The 12,646-nt window shown below is 52.9% G+C and overlaps 1 pseudogene; it reads right to left on the minus strand.

Moving 5' to 3' along the window:
- Positions 1–8,404: 8,404 nt before the first annotated feature.
- Positions 8,405–8,521, minus strand: LOC146776345 (5S ribosomal RNA; annotated as a pseudogene).
- Positions 8,522–12,646: the final 4,125 nt, after the last annotated feature.

Below are 12,646 nucleotides of genomic sequence, written 5' to 3' on the forward strand. Positions count from 1 at the left end.
GGTATTTTTTTAAAATGCGTTGTAGTGTCATGCGTTGTAATGTCATGCGTTGTAATGGATTATGCGTTGTAAAAAATGCGTTGTAAGTGCATGCGTTGTAATAGTGTGCGTTGTAACGTCATACATCCCGAGCACAGAGACGCTGAGGACGAAGCCGAGGAGCACCTTGACATGGTGGCGGCACTGACGTGTCCCCAGGCCATCATGCTTGAAGAGCTCCGAGAAGTAGCCGACCAAGACCCCGTGATGGGCAAGGTCAAGAACACCATCCTCGAGGGAACCTGGCAGTCGTTTCTGCAAACGGCGAACTCGTGGGCCAGTGGAGACCGAGAGGACCTTCAACACATGTGGAGGGTACGCCACGAGCTGAGCGTGACCAGAGGGGGACTCCTTCTAAGAGGTTCCCGAATCGTCGTCCCAGGGGCACTCCGGACAAGAGCGACACAGTTAGCCCACAAGGGACACCAGGGTACAGAGAAGATGAAAGCCCGGATGAGGGAGAAGGTTTGGTTTCGGGCATGGACGACTATGTCACTGACACTGTCCGGAGCTGCCAGTCATGCCAGCTAACAGGGGAGGCCCAACCACCGGCACCCATCATAACTGAAGAGCATGGGCGTACCCCCTGGGAAAAGATCAGCGTGGACTTTGGGAGCCTGCCCGACGGGCGAGTCACCCTAGTCGTCGTTGACAGTTACTCGAAATACCCCATTGCAGAGGCCCTACCGTCCAGCACCTTCGTACATGTGAAGCCTGCCCTGGAGAAGATATTTGGGATGTTCGGATACCCCGAGGAACTGCGGAGTGACAACGGACCCCCATTCCAAGGACACGAGTTCGAAGAACTCCTGAAGTCACACGGCATCAGACACAGGCGCATCACCCCGCAATGGCCCCAAGCCAACGGGGAGGTGGAGCAGTTCATGCGCACCATCAATAAGATACTGCGAATCGCCGTGTCCGAACAACTAGGCAAGAGCTACAGCGATTCCTAGGGGAATACCGCAGCACTCCCCAATGCTCCACCCGACAAGCCCCCTGGGCACTGATGTTCCAAGGAGCTCGCAGGGATGGGCTGCCAGTAGCCCCAGGCTGGGTAGCGCCGCCCTTCAGTGAGGAAGAAGCTTTCCGAAGGCGCCAAAGGCGAAACAACAGAGTCAGTGAGGCACGGAGGGCTGTGACCCGAGAAGTTCAAGCCGGAGATACGGTGGTCCTAAAAGAGCGCCGGCCAGGAGGAAAGTTTAAGACTCGATATGAAAGAGGGTACTGGAGAGTGGTCGACCGCCGAGGAAACCATGGTGACCGCGCGTCGAGGGAGAGACCTGGTCACCCAGAACATATTGTGGTTCAAGGTGGTGAGGAGACCCGCGGATGACCAAGAGACGGCAGATCTCGAAGTAGACCACGATTCTGGGGACGCCCCGTGGGACACATCCCGCTCCGACCCACGGAGCAACACAGAGTCTGAGCCAGGCGGCGCCGACGGCACAGGTGGTGGGCCAAGGCAAGAGGTGCCACCTGAAACATCGGCCCCGGGCGCACGAAGGGCCACCAGGTATGAGCTGAGGGAGAACCCCAGGCCCAGCAGTAGGCTGAGAGACTTTGCGTGCCAAGTAAGTGATGCGGCGAAGCAACAAGTGAACTGTTGTCAAGGACTGAGTTGAGAAGGGATGTTACAGTTAGCGCTCTAGCGTTTCAGCTAGAACGCTGCAGGACACGCGTAGGTTGCGCTCACGTCGGAGACGTGAGCGCGTATATAAATTATAAACGGGCGGGCAAAGCAGTTAGTTCGCGCCCAACTGAATAACGAAGTGTAGTGTGTTCATTGCGCTGCGCGCACGCTAGGCCCTCCCTGACTTCCCAGACCACAAGGGGGCTGACCCAGGGCCCTACCCTTCCTAGGCAGAGGTCAGGGAGTGAGAACACCACACCCCGTACTGTTGCTTGTGCCGAGATTCTCTTGCCTCCAGCACTTGCACAGTCTCCCAGAAACGATGGCAGACAGGTCCCCGACATGGTATCCACTCCATGATGTTCCCAAGCAAGTGTCTGAGCTCCTTCCCGCTGGTTCCTGGGCGACCTAACCTAAGCAAGTCGCTCGAACTTGCGCATTGAGCAGTTGATGAACCAGACGAGAAACGAAGCCAAATCGCCCACAAAAACTCACCTAAAACAAACAAATTCTTAGAACGATGACGAGATATTTAACTTGTGCAGGAACGGCACCGTACGTAGAAAGAGCCGACATACTGCATTAGAAATCATTCTGAAAGACATAGAATAGGGGCGAAGATGGCGGCTGCATAAGACGGCCGTAGGTGGCTCCCGAAGGTGGCGGTCGTAATCTGAAAAATAGACAATGCGGCGGTAAATATGCAAAAACTCCAACAAGTCATTGGATCCCTGGAACTTGCCAGGATCTTTAGTCCCATTATTGGCAACACACCCCACCCACACCACAACAGAATATGCACGCATAAATAAATACACAACACAACTTTTGTTTGGGAAAAATATTGCTGCAGGTTTATTCCATACAAAAGTATTCAATATGGTGGGTTATCTTACGGGCGATCCAAGGGCAGGCAGCTGTACTAAACTATGCTGCCCTGCCCGCCTGATGAGCCAAGCACTGTGGAGAATCCAATCAGCGCTACCCTTTTGGGGGTGATCCCCTTACTGGATCATGTGACACATTGGTCCCTTATTACTCACGCCCCTTTCAGGGCGGAGCGTAGCAAGGCAAGCCCCCGGTTGTTCAGGCCCCCAACCGCCCGAAGGACTAACGGGGCGCCGACGTAATTATTCCAGGCCTCTCTGCTGAAGTTCCTGGGATTTGGCTCTGGCACCCCAATTGTGCTCTTGCAGAGGTACCGTTCTGTACCCATATGCTTCCAGATCGCCCTATAACTCCGCCACAGCTCTGGAGGCTGCCACCGTTGCCTAAAGAGCCCCCCCACCAAACAGTTCCTTCCTCGCTGCAAGCTGTAATTTCCCGGGCCTCATTCATGTCCAGTCGGAACAGATCCAGGCCCACCTGTGGCATGAACTTTGTCAAAATAACCTTTGGTGTTCGCCCGGCATAGCCCCTGTCTGATGAAGCCAGAGCCCCTTGCTCTGCGAACTTGCGCATGGAGCGGCTTACTCTTCTCTGGGAATGTACCAAAACCTCGCATGGCCTGCAAGAATGTGATGGCCTCCCAGGATGGAGCTCTAATCTTAAACATCGCTATCTTCCTTCAAGCTGAAGAGGCTCCCATCTCCTGCAACCTGTAGTTGCAGTTCTTCTAGCCTTTCGTGCACCCTAACACCTGCTTCCCCAATTCATGGAACAGCAACACACTTGTTTACAGGACCGCTTCCACAACCTGCCTATATACTTGGCTATGCGGACGGGGCATTTAGTGCATCACTGAAGCGACCCGTAACCTGACCTGGGGGCAGAGTGCACCTACTTTGTTGCAGTTGACCAGACATGTGCACGGCCCTCTCTATTAATAAACCTTGGCGAACAAAACTGTTTTCCGCCTAGCGCACACTATTGTACTCACAACAACAATTTGGAGAGAACTTACGCCTACTACCAGACTTGCTTAACTAACGCTCTATCACAGATGCCCACGTACCTGCTAACCAGCTGTGACCCATGTGACTCATGGCCAGCATACTGCTGGCCATGTGTACAGCTGCTGGCGTAATAAGGGAATCTCCCATTGCAACTTGCAATGAAACAATGCCCGCTTGAATGTGCTATGTTGTAAGCGATCAAGTGATGACATCTCTCTTCCCCTTGAAAAGATACCACAAACCGCACTGGTCACTAGAACCTTAAGCAGCACCCAAATTTCACCTGGGCATACCTCTGAGAATGGCTCTGCACCGCTGTAAGGCCAGAGACACACATTTCTTAAACATATTCGCTGGGTTTGCCACTTGGCACCCTTCTGGTTGGTGATACGGAACCTCCTACCCAGCATAAGCTGACAGTCTTGGGTTGCCGTCATACCACCTGTGTCCCTTGAATCACCCCCATTTCCTCCCCGCAATACTCATACTGCTAAGTGGGCAATCAATTCAACGTCCCTCCTTTCCTGACAGACTGGTGCCTGTTCAGTTATATCTGTGGTGACTGCACCCAGACTTCCCATGCAGCTTTGCTGCTAACAATGTGAGCAGTTGCTGACTTTGAGGGAATCTCACGCTTGCAACTACAGTGATTATTTAAATTATTATGATACTGAGTGTCTGGTTGAACTATGCACAAGTAATTGACACTCTCCCACGTGCAGTTGCTGAGAAACGTTTTAGACTAGTCCATCAAATTCAGCCAGCCACCCCCTGGATGGAGACTTGCACTCCCAAACTTCAGACAAGACCGTGGGACTAGGAGGGGAACAATATGTACCAATACTTGCCCTTTATTGAATACTTGGAATGCCAAATGTTCCTTAATACATTGTAGCCTATTTGTGCTTCAACTTTAACTTACTGCTCCAACCCAGTTAGCTAGGGTGCCATCCCCTTGCCAATCACTCCTGACAAGATGTGCCAATGCAGGTAGAAGAAAGTTATCCATCCAGCCTTACTTCCTATCCCAGCTATCTGAGAAAATTGGTGGAAGATGCATGTTTGAACTGGCAGCTGATCCTGTTACTTACGCCTGCAAATGCTCTGCTCAGAGCAGTCCTCTAGACAAGGTCTCCCCTTGAAAGGCGGTGTCAACAGACCTCCAAGCACTTAAGGCGGAACCTCCGGGTAGGGCTCTAATCTAACAGATGCCACTTGCATCGGAAACCGCATCTGGCTGTGAGCTGCTCGGTGCTACTGATGCCTCGGCGCTTCCTGACCCTCAGCCAGCTCACCCTAATACAATCCGCTCGTGGCTGGGACTGAACCGTGCGGCGAAAGCACAAGATATCCTAGCCTGACCTCAGCTCTTCAACCGACTCCCACACAAGAACCTCCCACAGACCTTGTGGCCTAAAACATTCGCCCTGTGGGGCAGTTGCGAATGGACTGCAAACAACTCCTAGGCATTCTCTACCAATGTTGTCAATATAGTTAATGATTGGATAGGGTATGCAACTAAGCCTGGCCGAACCCACCTTTCTAGTAAGGAGAAGGGAGTACACACTTAAGCTGACACCAGCCCACCCACTAGGTGGTTAGGCAGAGACTTTGGCTTAGCCCCGAGGCAGTGTAACTGTAAGTACCAACCGCACTCTCACCGTGGCACACTACAGAGAGACTCCATCCCAGGTTATTTTAATTACCCTGGAAACAGCAAAAAATTCTAACCTTACCCTGAAAAGTTACCATCACTGGCCCAGAAACGAGCAAACGATGCCGGGCAACTCAGCAGTATCCCTCAAACTTTCCTGCTGGTATTTGCTCAAGACTGGCAGCTAATAGCTTATTACCCCGTGTGACCCCTGCTTGTCATCCTTGCAAGAGGTGGGCCTTAAGGGCTACCTCTCATGCACCATTTTGTACCTGTACCTTTTAAACGACCTTTGTCGTGCTGCAGTCGCCTAATGATTCTGGCCCTGCACTAGAAGCTCCCACTTCTGCGTTGGACCAAAACAGTTCCCCAGGAACCTCCTCCTCAGTCATCGCACCCAGTTATGTAATCAACGCGCATTATTCCACCTGCCTCAAGCAGGACTATGGACTCAAAAATTCACATCAGGAGTCATGACCCCTACGCAGGAAACGGGCGGGCTCAACCCAAACCTACTGATGCTCAACTGCTTGCTAAATGTTCACTTTTTAATCAAATAAAACCACTCTGAAAAACCTTGGCTGCAATACCATAGGTCGCTACTCTTATAATTGAATGAAGGCATTATTCATTCATGTTCCGTCAAAGTGAGAACCACTGCCCCCTAGTGGCCTTCCCACTTTATGGCACCCAGGCAGTACAAATTGGCTTAACCACCAATAATCGAGGAAAGGAAAGGCAAGCTCCACCCTGGCTTGTGCAGCCCCACTGCGTTGCCAAGCAACCGATATTAGGATGTGTGTATAACCTTAATAATTACTTGACTTTCAGCCATCCGAATGAGGTTGGCTTTGAGCATAATGGAGACTGCCTTCCCTGTAGAACAACTCATGATACTACTTTATCGGCGATGCTAGCTCGGGAACGGTGTAGCAATGCCCTCGGGTGGCCTGAATGCGTAAATAGCTGACCCGCGGTGGGCTCCGTGCTTTCTGTGAAAACATTTAAACGGATTCCACATAAACCTTGAGCCTAGCTGTGAACCTATACATGCCATGAGTGCAGCCACCCGTCCCTGAATGCCACATAACATTTGTAACTAGACTACTTGCCGGGATGCCGTGACCACTGTCGTTAGAAGCTATGTGCTACTTCTACGTGCGTGCTTCGGTTATTTGATCATGGCTCCAGTTGCTGCTGTTGCATTCTAACTAGCTGGCAATTAAAGGACATGGGAGGAGGTCTGTTTGAATTTGTAAAATGGACCAGTGCTGTGTCTGGTGGGTGCTACCCTCCGTGGGTGTTTCCTGTCCTTACCACAGAAGGAGGAAAGGCAGGTAAATGTAATTGACCTTGCTGTGCCTAACATAACGTGTTGGTGCTCACCTCCACTACCCAAGGTATATCCCAACGCTGCTTGCAGGTCTTATTGCTAGCCCAGTTAATGGTACTTATTTTATTGCCCTCAGAGGGCGGCAGGAGGCCACTAAAGTTTGCACCAAGCAAAGCTCCAGCCATGCTGCAAGTCCCAATAACATCACAGCTACTAACCCAAGCAATTGGGTAAGTGTGACAATTCAGACTTTTCCAGGCCCCCAGAGCTACAATAATGGCATGGGCAGCAGGGAATAGTAATTTTAATGTATATTGAATTAGTAATTGTCCGATGTTGTGGTCAACTCAGAATAGAGAGACAAGGTCAAGTAGTGGCGATCTGCCACCATCGCCGGCATTGATAATTACATGACGGTGCCGAGTACCAGAAACCACCCGGTCGAATCTATCAATTAATACCGGATAATGATTACCTGCAATTATAGAATTGCAACACCCTTACAACGATAGCGAGGACTTGAAAATGTTTTTTAGAGCCACCCCGTGGCCTACTGGTTCTGACCCGAACACTTGCTCCGTCTTTGTCATAGGATTAAAATATGCAAGCCGATCCCAATGCTTAGCGAAGCGTGTCACCTAGTTCAACCTTTTTTGTCATTGAGTCCCATATATGATCAACCCTTAACCTTGTACCTACAGCAAGCCAGGGCCCTTGACCTTGTCGATGGTGTAAAGGAGGGGCAGGCGCAATGAATTCTTCCCTCGAGCTGGGTGCTACCGTTTATGAAGAGCACTGATCCAGCTCAGAGCCGCAGGGAGCATCAGCTTTACTGATGGCATCACGGAAGGGGGTGCCCTGGCCAGGTCCCTCAAGGGGTCAACAATCTGATTCCCCATAGTGCTTCCTATTGGCATGCTTAAAACACAGACACCGTCATGCCGATTGGAGCACTTCGATAATAATAATTCACGGTTGCCATGCAATCGGATTACTTTAGAAACAACCCTCCGTTACAATCAACCTTCGACACAGAACATCCCTTAACACAGATCCGCACGAAGCCGAAAAAGAGTATGGCACCACGGACAAAGAAACCACATTCTTGGTCATTCAATTTACCCTCACTTGCATAAATCACAGACTACCTCATGCAAATTTCAAAAACCTGAGCGCAATTTTGTAGCTGCCAAACCGATATAGCGCAACGTGCCTTGTAATACTATGGCCTAAACATACGATTCACCCTTTGTAAATATGGACACCCGTAACAAAGATGCGCACGTAAAAAAACTCACATCGCTCTACAATATGCAACAATAGCCGCGTGTTAAAATTGAATAAGACATTACCGCTTCGTGGCAATAAGCCACATTTGCACAATGTTAATTCTCATACCATGCACCGTTATTTACATTTGGAAACCTGTAGAAAAAAGGCGCACGTAACGGAGTCATCACCTCGCGCTCAATATGCGGACAATTGCAGGGCGTGAAAATTGCATGAATAAAATAACACTTTGTGGCAATGTGGAACATGTGCACATTGCTATTCAACATACAATTACAATTAGTAGCACCTCTTTCGCAGCACAGACTGAAGGCGCCCGGCGTGAACTGCTCAAAATTCATAGAAAGGCCTCGACAGGCTCTCCTCTGCACACAACTCGCCCTGTTGTCCCCCACATAAAGCATACAACTACCCACTCCGGACAAGTGACAAGTTGCAAGTGTTCGCTTGGTGCATATAAAACAACCTTTACAAACGGGGCACTGTTGACGCGTTCTCACTTATGAAAGTTATACTTATAAACATTGGACACGTGGAAAACAAGCCTCAAAGGTCCAACATGCCTACAGCACCTGGTATTCCCAGGCAGTCTCCCATCCAAGTACTAACCGGGCCCTACCCTGCTTAGCTTCAGAGATCGGACGAGATTGGGCACATTCAGGGTGGTATGTGTGGTCAGTGTGGGCATACCTGGGACACCAGATGCCGTGGTGCTGTGTCTGGCGCTCAAGCCCACTGAAGAAGGACGAGACACCCGCCCCTTGGAGCCCAAACGTTGATCCCTTAGCACCTTTATTTATTTATTTATTTTCTTCCACTTGAGATCCCCCAGTCGCAATACCCCAGGATACATAACTTTTTTAATAGGCACCCAGAGATATGTGGTTTGCCCCGGGTTAGAGACTGGAGCTAACTGTGCCCACCAGGTGGGCTTCCCACTGTCACCATTGCCATGATCGGCCAGACTCCAAGAAAACAAGTCAGTTTTCAAGGAGGGGAATTTTTCTAAGCCATCAGATAAGAACACTGTTGTCGCAGGAGAGCATCCTCCCTAAACTGAGTCGGCAGGACAGGGTATGGCAGGCATTAAAACTTTATTATTGAATTCAAAACTAACCCCTAGCACGAGGACTTGGACCAGGTGATGCCCCGACTGAACCAGAGGCCCGCTCGCGGACCGGGGTACTCAATTTGGGAGTAGCAGGACGAGGGAGAGTCGGCTTAGCCCGGACTCGATCCCAGTAACCTCCAGATTATGCATAGATCACAGCCTGCGATCTGTAAAGCGGGCACCGATGGGCGCTAAAGGCATCGCCACACTCGCTCCTGACCCCACCGCGGCCACACCCAACCCCGGGCCGACAGGCAGTCCCCACAAGCTCCGGACACGCCGCTCGCCACATGTGAGTCCGCACAACTGCATCCTGCGTCGACAACCTCCCCGCGTGAGTGCCTCCAATGAAGCTCTAGTCGTTTTTCCCCCTTCCTTTCTTCCGCTCAAGCTGTAGCACAGCCCGTGAAACAAACACACCTCTGGACTCCCGCGCGCCGTGCCTCACTACTGACAACGGGCTCCTGTGTCTGTAGAAGCAGACAGTGCATGCAAGTGGGACGCCGCAGCAGGGCAGCAAAGCGCCATCCCGTTGATATTCCCATAGGCTCACCACCTGTCCACAGCACCATGCAGAGAGTGGAGCGATGCTCCACTGCCTCTGAGCAGGGTTGACTCTACACCCCACGTGGCAACGACGGGAGCGCGGCAGCCGAGCCCGTCAGACCACCAAAGCCAACCTCAAAACACCGACAGAAGTGCCCCCTCCACTCACAAGAATGTGTCACTCAAAGTGCCACACCCGAGGCACTGAAATGCCACACGTGAACTCCCTGCAGCCATGGGAATACCACACACATACAGACGGGAAACTCGGAAGCCACGGCCTCCCCACCACGAAAGGGTCCGATCTCAGAAAAACAATGCCGAAACCTCCGCGCTACAAACAGTGCCGCTGAATTACCACTCCGCAGCAACACCTGGGAAAGGGTTCAATCCAGACAGTGACACAAAACAATCCCCTGCCTGCAGTCTGCGGCCCGCCCACAGGCGCGCCACTGGCCGCTGCTCGCCGGGAGACTCCAAGCGCTCGACAAAGGAGCCTGGCTGGCCCCAGGGCTGAAAAGGAAAGCAGTTCATGGGGCCAGAGAAAATAGAAAGGCACGCCAAACAAAACGTTGAACCGACTCGGTGTGCCCCCGCTCCGACAGATGCGTGGCCCGGACCGCCGTCCCATCCATGAACAAGAGGCGACCCGAGTGAGGCCGCGACGAGAGGCCACCGTGCCTCTCACCGACATGGCCGACCGCTGCAATCCAGAGTCTAACGCTCTCAAATTAGCTATTTTAGACTGCTAATGACACCACACTCACCGCAGCATACAACGCACACCGCAGTATTGGCTGACCCAGGGACACGACACAAAGGCTGCATTCAGCCGGGGGCCGCAAGCCACCCTATTGGCGCTAACTGTTCCACGGCCCAAAACAACCCTGAAATAGACCTCAGTGCGCCGCCCCCCCCACCTCGTGTGCCACTTGCCCTCTGAGCCCCTCAGCACCGAGGGAGAGGCCCCAACTTCACAGCCAGCCATTCCCGGGAGGGTCAGACCCTCGCCCGCTTGGGCCACAGACAAAACAGCCATGTTTAACTGCCGTTGACCCGGGGAGGGACACCAGGCGAGGACCCAGCAGCTCAGGCAGAGTGTCACAAATTTGGAGAGGGGGAGGGCAAACAGTCGCACTCACCGCAAGCAAACCGACGAACCCGGAGTCGACTGAACAGACGGCGTGTCCGGCGCAAAGAGGACGCCAAGATGGCCGGGGGAGGCATAAATACCTCCCCACCTCCTCAGAGCACCGGAAGTGACGCGCCTCTCGTGTCTGGTAAGGGGACTCCTCCTCAAGTCCTCCATTATTCGTGGGGGTGGGGAAGTGCCCAAATGGGACTAAAGGGGCCGCCCGTTGAGGGTGGCCCCCTGCGGGGGGCCGCGGGCAGCCGCAATCTTGGGTCGCAGTCCTAGTGGAGCAGGCAGAGCGACTGATCTTTGGCTGCAAGTGTCTTGAGCGGGCTCTCGTTGTTACATCTGGACGGCACGTCGCGGGTGGCTCACCGGCCACGATGGGGCCGAAACCAGGCACAAGAGGGAGAGTAGCTCTCCAGCAAGCAGGCGCCCAGGCATCCCCTCGGCGGAGGACGAAACGGCTCCAGCGACGGGGCGGGCAAGTCGGACAAAAGCAAAAGGTCCGGACTGAGAATTACCCGGACTGGAAGGGGAGGGGTGTAGTTCCCCAGCCACAACGGGCCGGCGCTTCGGTACTGGATATGCTAAGAGGGGCTGGGAGAAGCTCTACCGCACCGGACACGGAACAGTGGCTCCAGACTCCGGGACAAGGAATCGGTCAGTGCTCCCCACAGACCGGTAAGTCTCTGTTGGACTCTGGGATACCGGGGGTCCCGCGGAGGTGGAGCAACTCGGTGTGCGAGTGACTGGGAGACCAGTAGAATTGGAGCAAGGGTCCCAGGCAGCACCTATTTTGGGGCAATTACAGCTTGCTCAGCAGACGCTGCAGGAAGAGGAAGAGGGGAGAATCCCAATACAGAGCACATAGTGCCAATATCGGCCACACTCACCAGCCCTCTTGCAGCAACATACAGGTAACATAAATAAGCAGACAAGACAACTTTTGGTGGAGAAAATTGCTGCAGGTTTATTAGCATACCAAATATGCCAACATGGTGGGTTATCTTACAGGCGATCCAAAGGCAAGCCACCCCTCGCGGTCTACCACCTGATGGGCCAACTTGCACCGTGGTCTTAGCCAATCGGTGCTTAGCGGTTGTGGTGAGGGGATAGCCCCTCCCCCTTCCGGTGAAATCTTGGTCCACCATATAACTCACGCCCCCCCCCCCCACGAGGGGCGGAGCGTTCAAGAGACCCCCGGTTGTACAGGTTTCCAACCGCCCGTAGGACAGATGGGGCGCCATCGCACCCCAGGGTCCACCGCACAGACTTCCTGGGGATATTGGGCCTCAGCACCCTTTGTGCTCCAGAAGAGGGTACCCCTGAGTACCTTTCCGCCTCTGGAGTGCCATGTAACTCCGCCACAGCCCTGGGTGTGGCGACCGTCGCAGCCAGGGCCCCCCACCAAGGCCGGCGCTCCTATTTGCATCCCGCTATTTCCAGGGCCTCCCCTAGGTCAAGGAGGAACAAGTCCATGCCTATTCTGGAGAGATGTTCCCCATCGTCCTCGAAACACCCTATGGATTTAACATGAAACAAACCATGCCTTATGAATCCGAACCCCATTTGTTCGGTGAATTTACGCATCGCGCAATTGACTCTCCTGCGCGCACCTCCGTTGCTTCCCCAGATCGTGGTCCCTGCCACAGGAGCCGTGGGGTGATCTCCGGCCACCACAGTTCACATGTCCCTAACTTATTGCTTAATTTGCAAAGAGTGGCTTTCATATCTTGAAGCAATGTCCTCTTGCCCAGTGCCATCAGGTCATTGCCCCCCAGGTGAATGACCAGCACGTTTGAGGGACTCATCACTCTCCCCAGTCTCTGCTGCAGTTTGTCCAACAACCCATTCCATTGCATGCCCTGGTACCCCAGCCAAGTTATCTCGGTGTTTGAAAAGCCATGCCTCCACTTTCTGCTCGCAGCCCACTGCGCCAGTCTGCTGACGCCAGAATGGCCAATCATCCAGACCTTTGTTCCTGGTAAATAAAGAAATGTGATGTTGCAA

The sequence above is a fragment of the Triturus cristatus genome, chromosome 12 (assembly GCF_964204655.1).
Source record: "Triturus cristatus chromosome 12, aTriCri1.1, whole genome shotgun sequence".
NCBI classification, from domain to species: domain Eukaryota; kingdom Metazoa; phylum Chordata; class Amphibia; order Caudata; family Salamandridae; genus Triturus; species Triturus cristatus.